The following is an 11,246-nucleotide window of genomic DNA, read 5'->3' on the forward strand; positions in this document are numbered from 1 at the left end:
GGCAGGAGACACCGAGCCGCTACCCGCAGCTGAGCCCCCCTTGAAGTGTCGGGCCCACGGAGCTCGACAGTAGGTAGTAGTTATACATTTAGCTTAGGGGGGGAAACACAAGTGAATGGCATGTCTGTTCTTATGGGGGAAGGGGTGTAATTTATGTGAGTGACATACAGGATAACAACTACAGGAGGCGCTGTGCTGGACAGCTCCGGTAAGGAGCTGCGTTTGGCGGGAAAGCCTCACAAGCCCATTGGTTGACAGCCTGGCGGGAAACCCAGGTTTGAATCCATTGGCTAGTGTTCACCTGGACAGGTACAAAAGGACTAAAAGTAACCTCCTTTCCCCAGTTTGCTTTGTTCCAGTCTGCCATTCCAATAAAGACCAATTGTAACCTCCACGTGTGTTATGTTACTGCTCCAAACTTAACAATATCCTTGGAAAGTTGAATTGTGGTTATGAGGCAATGCAGAACCAGGGACTAACTCAGGTGTGACCTGTCAACCCAAGGGTGGGACAGAAGGTCTGATGGCCTGAAGAATTGTAACTTTGGTTTAGGCTGAGGCAGAGCTCTCAAAGCTACGGCCTCTGACTTTTCCCTACTTCCCCTTAGCTTGCAAGCTAGCAAGTAAGTAGCTGTGCTAAGCCGTTAGTATTTTTATCTTGACCCAGACATATGCATCCTGTTGTTCTCTTCCTGAGCTAACATTTATCACATGTATACTCCCTTTTGCTGACAGCTCCTTTTCTTTTGTTGTTTGTCTGTACTAGGCATATTTCACTTCTCTATATAATATTACTTACATTACCATATATTATTCCTCCCTTTGTAACGCCTATAATATGACATATGAATACCAGATGAATGTAACTGTATAAATGTATGTTGATTTGAACCTTTCGGGGTTCAGACTCTTTCATGCTAAGTGCAGTCTGGACCTGCGCAAAATAGACTTCCTACATTGAAGAGCTTGGCCTGGCTTCTGTCAATTTTTCTACTTCAAATGGCGACCGTGGCAGGACAAAAGGTCAAGGCAACATTTTGCCGAGGACCGTTCAACCCCTCGGGCCCATCGGGCAGTCACTCCTGAACATTCTCCAGGCGCCACGGGGGATCCAGCCTCCGGGAGACAGCAGTGGCAACTCTGTGGTACCAACGGTGCTCTGATCGAGTCCAAGAACCCTGCAGTGTAGGAACGGTGGTCTGAACAAATCCTGGCCAGGACGGGGAAGTGGACAACGTGTTTCAGGCGAGTATTTGTTAAACTCTGGTGTGCCTGTCTCATTTGAAGACAGATGAGGGGGACTGATCACCCTCCTGGACTCAGGACAACGTCGTCCCTAAAGCAGTCCGTGTTAGGTTGTGTGGGAGGTTAAGCCATTGCAATTCCTATTGGTGACCGTTGGAACGTCCGGCACCGTAGGTCAGTGGCAGTGTATTAGTATGGGGGGGCATCAGAGTGTGCCCAACACACCGTTAGCATGCATGTTAAAAGGATTTGATGATTATTTTAGTGATCCTAAATATCCAAAGGGGAATAGGATTAAATTGAAATTTCTGTGTGAACAAGTATGGCCCACTTTAGGGACAGGCTGGCCTCCACAAGGTTCTTTTAGACGTGAGACTGTGGATGCATTATGGGGAATCCTAGCTGGGGATGATAAGAAATATGGTGATCAATTTCCGTACATTGACCAGTGGGTGAATGCATTGGATGAGAAAAGTGCTGATTTGTTGGAATGCCAGGCAGAGATGGTTAGACTGTGCGTAGCTCAGAGTCCAGGGCAGAGGAAAACTGGTGTGAACAAGCAAGCTTCTAAGACCCGTAAGCCACAGACAGCGGAAGTGCATAAAGTGAAAATTGAGAGTCAGGAGGAGGACTGGTGGCCTCCACCACCTCCATGTGCTCCGCCCTTACCGTCACCACATGTGCCATTGCCAATGCCACCTGTGCCATTGCCAAGGCCACCTGTGCCACCATATGAGCCGCTGTACGAGCCACCAACTGGAGTGGTGAATGGGGGGCAAGGGAGTAGTAGTAATATTGATCAAAGTGTAATGGGGGCAGAGGGAGGTGTTACGCCACAAAAAGGGCCTCAGACCCGTGCCAGAACTAGGGCAATAACAGCTAAAATAGAGAATGTAGAATCTGATCTCGTTGCACCATTGCGTCAAGTTGACCAACCAATTATGAATCCTCAAGGTGAAATTCAATATCGGCCCCTGTATCAATATGTACCTTTTACTACAACTGATCTTTTTAATTGGAAACAACACTATGGGCCATTGTCTTCAAAACCTACAGAAATGGCTGATTTGTTCCAAACTATTATGAAAACTCATAATCCTACATGGTCCGATATACAACAGTTAATAAATACCTTACTAACACCAGAAGAAAGGGAAAAGTGGAAAATGGCAGTTAAGAAATGTTTACAGGAGAGATTTCCGACGGTGGAGGATATTGGTGCAGAATTGCCAGTGCGGGCACCTGAAAGGGATCCGGGATGGGATCCTACTAAGGAAGATGATAGGATGAAGTTAGGAGAGTATCAGAATTTGGTGGTGGAAGCTTTGAAAGGTGCAGGGAAACCTCCTGTAAATATGTCGAAGCCAACTCTAGTAACTCAAAGAGCAGATGAGAGCCCAGAAAGCTTTTTGCAAAGGTTAATTGAGGCTTATGAAATATATACCCAGGTGGACCCAAGGTTGCCTGAAAACCTCAGGATGTTAAATGAAAGATTTATAACTCAAAGTTATGCTGATATACGGAGAAAGTTACAGAGAGTAGAAGGTGCTTTGGGAAAGAATACCAGTGAATTGTTGGAAATTGCAAGAAAAGTGTATGTGAATAGGGATAAAGTTGAGAGGAAGAAAAGGGACATCAGTGAGATAGTGCAAACTAAGGTACCAACTCAGGTGTAACCTTTTTACCCAAAGATTGGACAGAAGGTCTGATGGCCTGAAGGATTGTAACTTTGGTTTAGGCTGTGGCAGAGCTCTCAAAGCTAAGGCCTCTGACCTATGTCCAACTTCTCTGTTCTCTCTTCCTCAAAACAACTGTACTCAGCCGTTAGTATTTTTATCTTGACCCAGACATATGCATCCTGTTTTTATCTTCCAAGGCTGACATATATCACATGTATACTCCCTTTCGCTGACAACTCCTTTTTCTTTTGATGTTTAAGTGTACGTGGCTTATTTCACTTCTCTATATGACATTACTTATATTACCATATATTATTCCTCCCTCTGTAACGCCTATAATATGACATATGAATACCAGATGAATGTAACTGTATAAATTTATGTTGATGTGGATCTTTCGGGGTCCAGACCCTTTCATGCCAAGTGCAGTCTGGACCTGCGCAAATAAACTTCCTACATTGAAGAGCTTGGCCTGGTCTCTTGCCAATATTTTTCTATTTCAAATGGCGACCGCGGCAGGACCAAAAGGTCAAGGCAATATTTTGCTGAGGGCCGTTCAACCCCTCGGGCCCATTGGGCAGTCACTCCTGAACATTCTCCAGGCGCCACGGGGGATCCAGCCTCCGGGAGACAGCAGTGACAACTCTTTGGTACCGACGGTGCTCTGATCGAGTCCAAGAACCCTGCAGTGTAGGAACGGTGGTCTGAACAATTCCTGGCCAGGATGGGGAAGTGGACAACGCGTTTCAGGCGAGTATCTGTTAAACTCTGGTGTGCCTGTCTCATTTGAAGACAGAAGAGGGGGACTGATCACCCTCCTGGACTCAGGACAACATTGTCCCTAAAGCAGTCCGTCAGGTTGTGTGGGAGGTTAAGCCATTGCAGTTCCTATTGGTGACCGTCGGAACGTCCGGCACCGTAGGTCAGTGGCAGTGTATTAGTATGGGGGGGCGTCAGAGTGTGCTCAACACACCGTTGGCATGCATGTTAAAAGGATTTGATGATTATTTTAGTGATCCTAAATATCCAAAGGGGAATAGGATTCAATTGAAATTTCTGTATGCATGTTAAAAGGATTTGATGATTATTTTAGTGATCCTAAATATCCAAAGGGGAATAGGATTCAATTGAAATTTCTGTGTGAACAAGCATGGCCTCCACAAGGTTCTTTTAGACGTGAGACTGTGGATGTATTATGAGGAATCCTAGCTGGGGATTGTGGGTTAGAGTCCCATCTGGGTCCTAGCTGGGGATGATAAAAAATATGGTGACCAGTGCATTGTATATTGACCAGTGGGGGAATGCATTGGATGAGAGAAGTGATGATTTGTTACAGTGTCAGGCAGAAATGATTCGTCTTTGTGTTGCCAGACCTATGGGAAAGAAGTTGAGTGTTGTGTTTAAACAGTTTAAGGATATAAACATATCTGAAACTAAAGTGTCGGATGCTAAGAAAGAAGTGTTATTGGAAGAAGAGGAAGTGATTCTCAGACCCCCTCCCTGTGTGCCTCAACCACCCCCTTTGCCTCCACCAGTAGCTACGGTTGCAGGCTGCAGCGTCTGGAGAGGCACAGCCTGTAGTGAGAAGGAAGTTTAAAGGAAAAGTGCTGATGGCTCCCAAGGATGAGGAGGAGAGCTCAGTAGCTGAAAGTGGTGAACCAAGTGAAGGTGAGGAGGATGAAAGGGAGGAAGAGTTAGTAGCTGGGGTAGATGTTTCGGTAGGAGTGACAACAAGGTCAGCCGCAGCTGAGGCAGTAGCTGCAAAGCGAGAGTTTTTGGCTCCCTTAAGACAAACTGACTGACTTAGGGAGCAGATGAAAGTCCAGAAGGGTTTTTGCGAAGATTGCTTGACAATGTGTGAATGTTGAATGAGAGGTGCATAGCACAAAGTTATGATGATATTAGAAAGAAGTTGCGGAGGTTGGAAGGTGCTTTGGGGAAGAATACCAGTGAATTATTGGAGGAAGCATGAAAAGTGTAGGGACAAAGTCAAAAAGAAAGAAAATGCCCGAGGCAAGAGATGCGAGGACAAGGCTGGAGGGGAAGACCTGGGTTAGGGTGAGGCAGGTCTGTTAGCATAATGCCTCCCAGGTTCCCCTACAGGGGACGAGGGGCAAGAGGAAATCAAGGGAATGAAGGGGGAAGAGACAGTGTGCGTGGCATTGAAGGAATTGGGTTGGCAGGAATAAGTTGGACTGACTGACGGGGACCAGGCTTGGGGAAGACCCCCCTGAGTTCTTGGTTATAATGAGTGTTGGGGGTCATCAGACCATGTTTTTGGTAGACACGGGAGCTGGGCGATCTGTTGTAAATAGTCCAGTATCTGTGCCTGGACCACATAAAATACAGGTCCAAGGGGGTGTCAGGACAAGTATTGGGAAGACAGGTCCTGACACCAGTAACATGTCTGTTTAATGGGACTCAGATCCAACATGAGTTTCTCTATATTCCTGAATGCCCCTCCCCCATGTCCCTGTGTATCACCCTGTGCCTCAAGCCCCACCACCAGTGGTTCCAGTCCAGCAGCCAGTGGTGAGTCCAGTTCAACCCGCAGATGTTGATAATGACACTAATCGAGTTCCAGGGATAGGAGCCCAAGGAACTCATTGAGAAATCCTATTAAAAGCACTAGAGCATTTTGTTCAAAATATTGAAGTTTTTATAAATTGGCTATGTCAAGTACTGACCATATATGTTAATAAAAGAAATTTATGTGCCTGATGGATCCCAGGCAATATATAGTCCATTTTTGTTAGAGGAGTGTGGAGGTAGTGTTTTGTCTGTGTATCTGTGTTGTGTCTAGTAATAAAATAAAAAGGCCTTATTATTATTAAAAGAAAGGAAAGACAACGACCAACAAACAAGGGAGCTCAGTGGCTTCTGAACAGCTCCTTGTAATTATAGTATCAGTTATTGATTTGTCAGAAGAAAGTATGAAATGAAATATCTGTATGTGAAATTGTTTATGCAAGCAGTTTGAATGGAAGTGAATGTATGGATATGCTAATTTTCTGTGGGTGAGAGAGAGAGTTTCACCCCCACCACAGACTGTGAAGGAAACAATAGACTGCAGAATTTCTTTTGTTTGTTTATTAAAAAGTGGGGGCTTAAAAAAACACAATATAAGCATTTGCATGAAAAGATGTGTGAGAGGAAACTATTTTGTTAGTGGTGAGATTTTTGTGTAATTCTTTTCCTGTCTCCTCACCCTTGCTAATTGTGTTGTTTTAAGAGCGAGAGAGACAGAGAGGAAAAGGGGGGTTTAATCTTTTTAACTATTTTTTTCCCGGTGTAGAATTCTGGTTTGAGGAAGCTGGGATACATGTGAAGTTTAATGTTTAAACCTACTTAATGGAAATTTGTTTTCATCTGAATGGTATCTGATTAAATTGGCATTTGACTAAATTTATATTAAGAGCGAAGAGTTGGTATTAGACTTTGATACAAAACTATTTCAGTAACTCGGAATATTTTATTAATCTTGTTTATTTTATTTATTTTTCTGGAGTTGCTTTTTGTTGTTGTCATTTTATTTTTTATTTTTTTATTGTTTTTATGCCTGTGTGTGGGACACACTGATAGAAAATAATATCTAGGAGAGTTGAAGGAATTGTACTTCAACCCTTGAGAAAAGTTTGGGGATTATATATATATATATGAGCTGTGCTGTTTGATTAGGAAAGGTTGTATTGAAAACTGTTAGAAAAGCAGCTTTAACAGTTTGGTGAGTGCTCCTTTGTTGGCTTTTCACTAGGTAATTTGTTTGTAAATGTAGTCAGCGGAATGGCTTGGAGGAGGTTTTGACCCAGAAGTAGGAAAGAGAGGCAGCCAGTAGTATTTTTGTCTAAAATTGGCATTTGGGGAGGTCTTGGTGGTTAGCATTTTTTTATTAAGTGTGGGTTAAGCTGGTAGAGGACAGGAGAGCCTGGAGGAACGTTGTCCATAGGGTTGTGATGGGTCGGACACGACTTCGCAACTAACAACAACAACAATTTTGTATCAGAAAGGCGAAAAGGGGTACCCGCTTGTTCATAGCAAAGTAGTTGGGAAAACAGAAAGGACATAATGCAGGTGTGATAGTAGATGGGGAGGGAGAAAATGTGAGTGGAAGTTGGGAGAATTTCCCTCCCTTGGTCAGCATTAACCTGTGAATTTTATGCCGTTCAGCAAGTGCTGAAGTTGTTATTAAGGGAAAAGGAGAATATGCTTATGGAGTCTTCAATACTTTTGGAGAAGTGAAATGTAGAGGACTGATTAATAACTAGGGGAAACAGTTGGCTCGTGTAAAAAAGAGAGAAGTTGGGCCAGAGTGACAGAAGGGCAATGAAGGAATGGGTAATAGAAGGAAGGTTGCTTTTCAGTTGGTTCGCACAGACTTGTGAATTACATGCATTATTGATATTAATGGGGTCAGCACAAACATGTGCACTGTATGCCTTAAAACAAGTCTTAGAATGTTGAAGGAACAAGAATGTACAATAAGAAATATGGAAAGAGAGAAAAATAGGAAGTAGAAGAAAGTGTGAAGTAAATGTTGCCAGATGGGAGACGGAAGTTGAATAAAGCAATGTGGATACTCATGGTAACTAGGACAACCATTGAGGGAAACAATGAGGAGAAATGGAGGAAATTTGAAGTTTCAGGAATATGGGTGGAAAATAACCCTCCCAGATTTGCAACCCATCACCTTCCGATAATAATGGAGGTGACGCCTTTAGTGATGCCAATTCATATTCGTCAGCACCCATGCTCTAATGAAGCCGCCACTGCGATATATGAAAGCATTCAAAAATATCTTAAAGCAGGGATTTTGGTGCCTGTTCATTTTGGCTTGATTCCGCCGACTGCTAGGTGATTCTCAGTAATAGACTTAAAGGATGTCTTTTTCATGATCCCAATCCACAAGGTTAGTCAGATCTTGAATGCTAGGTGCCATGTCAGCAGGGGGTTATTATTTTGCAATATGTGGATGATGTGTTAGCTACTGGAAATAGTAAAGATGCCTGTTGGAGTAATACTAGGTGTCTCATGAACTTGCTATTAAGATGTGGATACAGAGTATCCAGGAAAAAGGCTCAATTGGTGCAACCGGGGGTGAGGTATTTGGGATATGACATTCAGACGGGGTGCCGGTCTTTAGGTCCTGAGAGTAAGCAAGCAGTTCTTATGTTGGCAGAGCCTCGCACAAAACGACAGCTAAGGGGTTTTCTGGGGATGGCAGGCTTCTGCAGGATTTGGATCCCGAATTTTGCTTTCATGGCTGCCCCTTTATGTGCAGCCACTAAAGGTGCTAATGCTGAACCATTGGAATGGGGAGAGGGACAAAAGAATGCTTTTGTTAATATTAAATTAGCATTGACTCAGGGCCCCGCATTGGCATTACCAAACTTGCAAAAGAAACCTTTCAATTTATATGTAGATACTAGCAGAAACATAGCTCTTGGGGTCCTAACTCAGCATTTGGGGAGTTGGCAATGACCTGTGGTGTATTTATCTAATCTAGTCATTGTTAGATACTAAGGGACATCTCTGGATCAGTGGACAGAGATTAGCGAAGTATCAGGCTATTTTAATTGAAAATCCTCAGATCAGGTTGATTATATTGAATAGGTTGAATCCTGCTACCTTGCTGCCCACAGAGACTGAGGTTGAGCATAATTGCTTGGAAGTGTTGGAAAGTGTGTATTCTAGTAGACCAGACTTGACTGATGTACCTTTGCCTGATGCCATCTCAAATGGGTGGATGCTTTACCTTTGGCTTTATTTGCAATTCGCAGTTCACCCTGTGATCAGTATAAACTATCATCATTTGAGTTAATGTTTGCCCGTCTGCCTGATCTACTAAGAAGAAACCTGATGGGGTGGCCTGATTTGGGACATAAGGGGGGTGTGTGGACCTTGGAGATGGTACAAGACCTAAATAAAGCAGGTTGAAAAGCTTTGCAATTATGTGACTAAGCAAACCCCTCCTAAATTAGAAACATAGTTAACGTTTCCTTTTCAACCTGGAGACAAAGTCTGGGTGAAACATTGGAAGCGGGAACAATTAGAAGGCAGATGGAAAGGACTGTATGTTGTTATTATGTTTTCTCCTCTTGCTGTAAAGATTGCAGAATCTAAATCTTGGATCCACTGGACAAGGGTCAAAGCAGCAGATGAACCTGAATGGGTGATGTTTAAAGGTCCAGTGGCTCCTACAAAGTTAATGTTTAAATGAAAATGATATAGGATTTGTTAGTGAAATTGGACTTATTTAAAAACTTTAGTATATTCACTAAAAGGCTACTCTGCTAGAACCTTACCGGCAATAGGTTCTTCTACGCACAGTAGTGAAGCACCCTTGCTAAGTCACTCCGGAAGCTGACTTTCTACGCACGGGGGAAAAATGGAGAAAAGTTTATTTCTGCTATGGGTGTATTGTGTTGTACCACATGTAACAATGTTTGTATTTACAATTATTGACTTTGGAGTAAGCGAAAGGAAACACTTCAGATTGTTCAATCATTTCTTGTAGGCATTGGAAATTGTAATGGAAATCATCCACTTAGTTTTTATCCTGAATATTGGAATTACAGTTTACCACATCCCTGTCAGTATCCACAGGCATTTGATAGAATTGCTAAGGATGCTTGTCAAGCCAGGCAACCAGCCACTTTTGAAGCTTGTAAGTATGTGGGTTATGTGTACAGAAAGGGAATGTGTGCAAAAGCCCCATATAATGGAACACCCCCTCCTCTAATTTTGGAGTGTAGTATCCCAGTATTTTCAGGGTATGAATGCATAAAAATGATCCCTCAGTGAGGCCTAGAACTTGTGTTTTGTGTCTATCGGAGGATGGTTACAGAACACCAATAATTAGGCTGCAGGCTGTTGTGGATTTGGCAGGGCAATGCCTAGATAATGTCTTAAACTTGTTATCTGAAACTACTGATAAAATCTGGACAGCTGTCTATCAAAACTGATTGGCTTTGGATTACCTATTAGCAAAAGAAGGTGGAGTGTGTGGAAAATTCAATTTTTCAAATTATTGTCTTCAAATTGATAAAACTGGGCAAATAATCCTTGTATTTTGCCTATCTTTATTAAAGCTATTTCTAATAAGTTGTCCTTAATAGCAGCACAAAGGGCCATCACACAGGTAATGGTGATGTGGGACCTTCACAAGGAACAGCTTGACAAACAGGGTGGCGAATATGTGGTCCTCCTGGTAGATTCAGAAGGGCCACAAAGGGGGGATATGAGATAGTGCAAACTAAGGTACCAACTCAGGTGTAACCTTTTTACCCAAAGATTGGACAGAAGGTCTGATGGCCTGAAGGATTGTAACTTTGGTTTAGGCTGTGGCAGAGCTCTCAAAGCTAAGGCCTCTGACCTATGTCCAACTTCTCTGTTCTCTCTTCCTCAAAACAACTGTACTCAGCCGTTAGTATTTTTATCTTGACCCAGACATATGCATCCTGTTTTTATCTTCCAAGGCTGACATATATCACATGTATACTCCCTTTCGCTGACAACTCCTTTTTCTTTTGATGTTTAAGTGTACGTGGCTTATTTCACTTCTCTATATGACATTACTTATATTACCATATATTATTCCTCCCTCTGTAACGCCTATAATATGACATATGAATACCAGATGAATGTAACTGTATAAATTTATGTTGATGTGGATCTTTCGGGGTCCAGACCCTTTCATGCCAAGTGCAGTCTGGACCTGCGCAAATAAACTTCCTACATTGAAGAGCTTGGCCTGGTCTCTTGCCAATATTTTTCTATTTCATCAGGAGGCAAAAGGATACTGAAGTTTTGGCTGTGGCGTTACAGGAAACTTTAGCTATGAACCCCCCCATTAACCTCCCCAGGCGAAAACCTATATTAGGGCCCAATCAGTGTGCATACTGTAAAGGTGAAGGGCATTGGAGTAGGGAATGTCCAAGGTGAAGGGGGGAGAGAGGGGGGAGGCTACAACCTTCTCATGGTAGATTGAATGTCAGAATAGGTGGCAGGGGACAGCAGGATAGGGTTCGAGACCGACAATTGGATGGTGGATATCGTGGTGGACATGGTTTTGGTAGAGGTCTCCAAAGAAATGACAGGGTAGGAGAAGGGGAGACTTTTGGTCTGGCGGATGCAGACTGGACTGACTGACGGGGACCGGGCTTGGAACAGACCCCTCCCGAGCCATTGGTTATATTGAAAATTGGGGGTCAGAAGACTACGTTTCTTGTAGATACAGGGGCGGGACGGTCGGTAGTGAACAAATTAATTAATAAACCTGGTCCTCATCAGATACAAATTACTGGGGTGTCTGGTCAAATATTGA

At 43.2% G+C, this 11,246-nt stretch overlaps 1 long non-coding RNA gene across 1 annotated transcript; it reads left to right on the top strand.

Moving 5' to 3' along the window:
• The first annotated feature begins 5,867 nt into the window (after positions 1 to 5,867).
• On the top strand, positions 5,868 to 10,668 carry LOC308676528. Its single transcript, XR_014028309.1, has 2 exons — positions 5,868 to 6,940; positions 8,701 to 10,668. It is a non-coding gene; the product is annotated as an uncharacterized lncRNA (long non-coding RNA).
• Positions 10,669 to 11,246: the final 578 nt, after the last annotated feature.

The sequence above is a fragment of the Vipera berus genome (genome assembly GCF_964194415.1).
Source record: "Vipera berus genome assembly, chromosome: W".
NCBI classification, from domain to species: Eukaryota; Metazoa; Chordata; class Lepidosauria; order Squamata; family Viperidae; genus Vipera; species Vipera berus.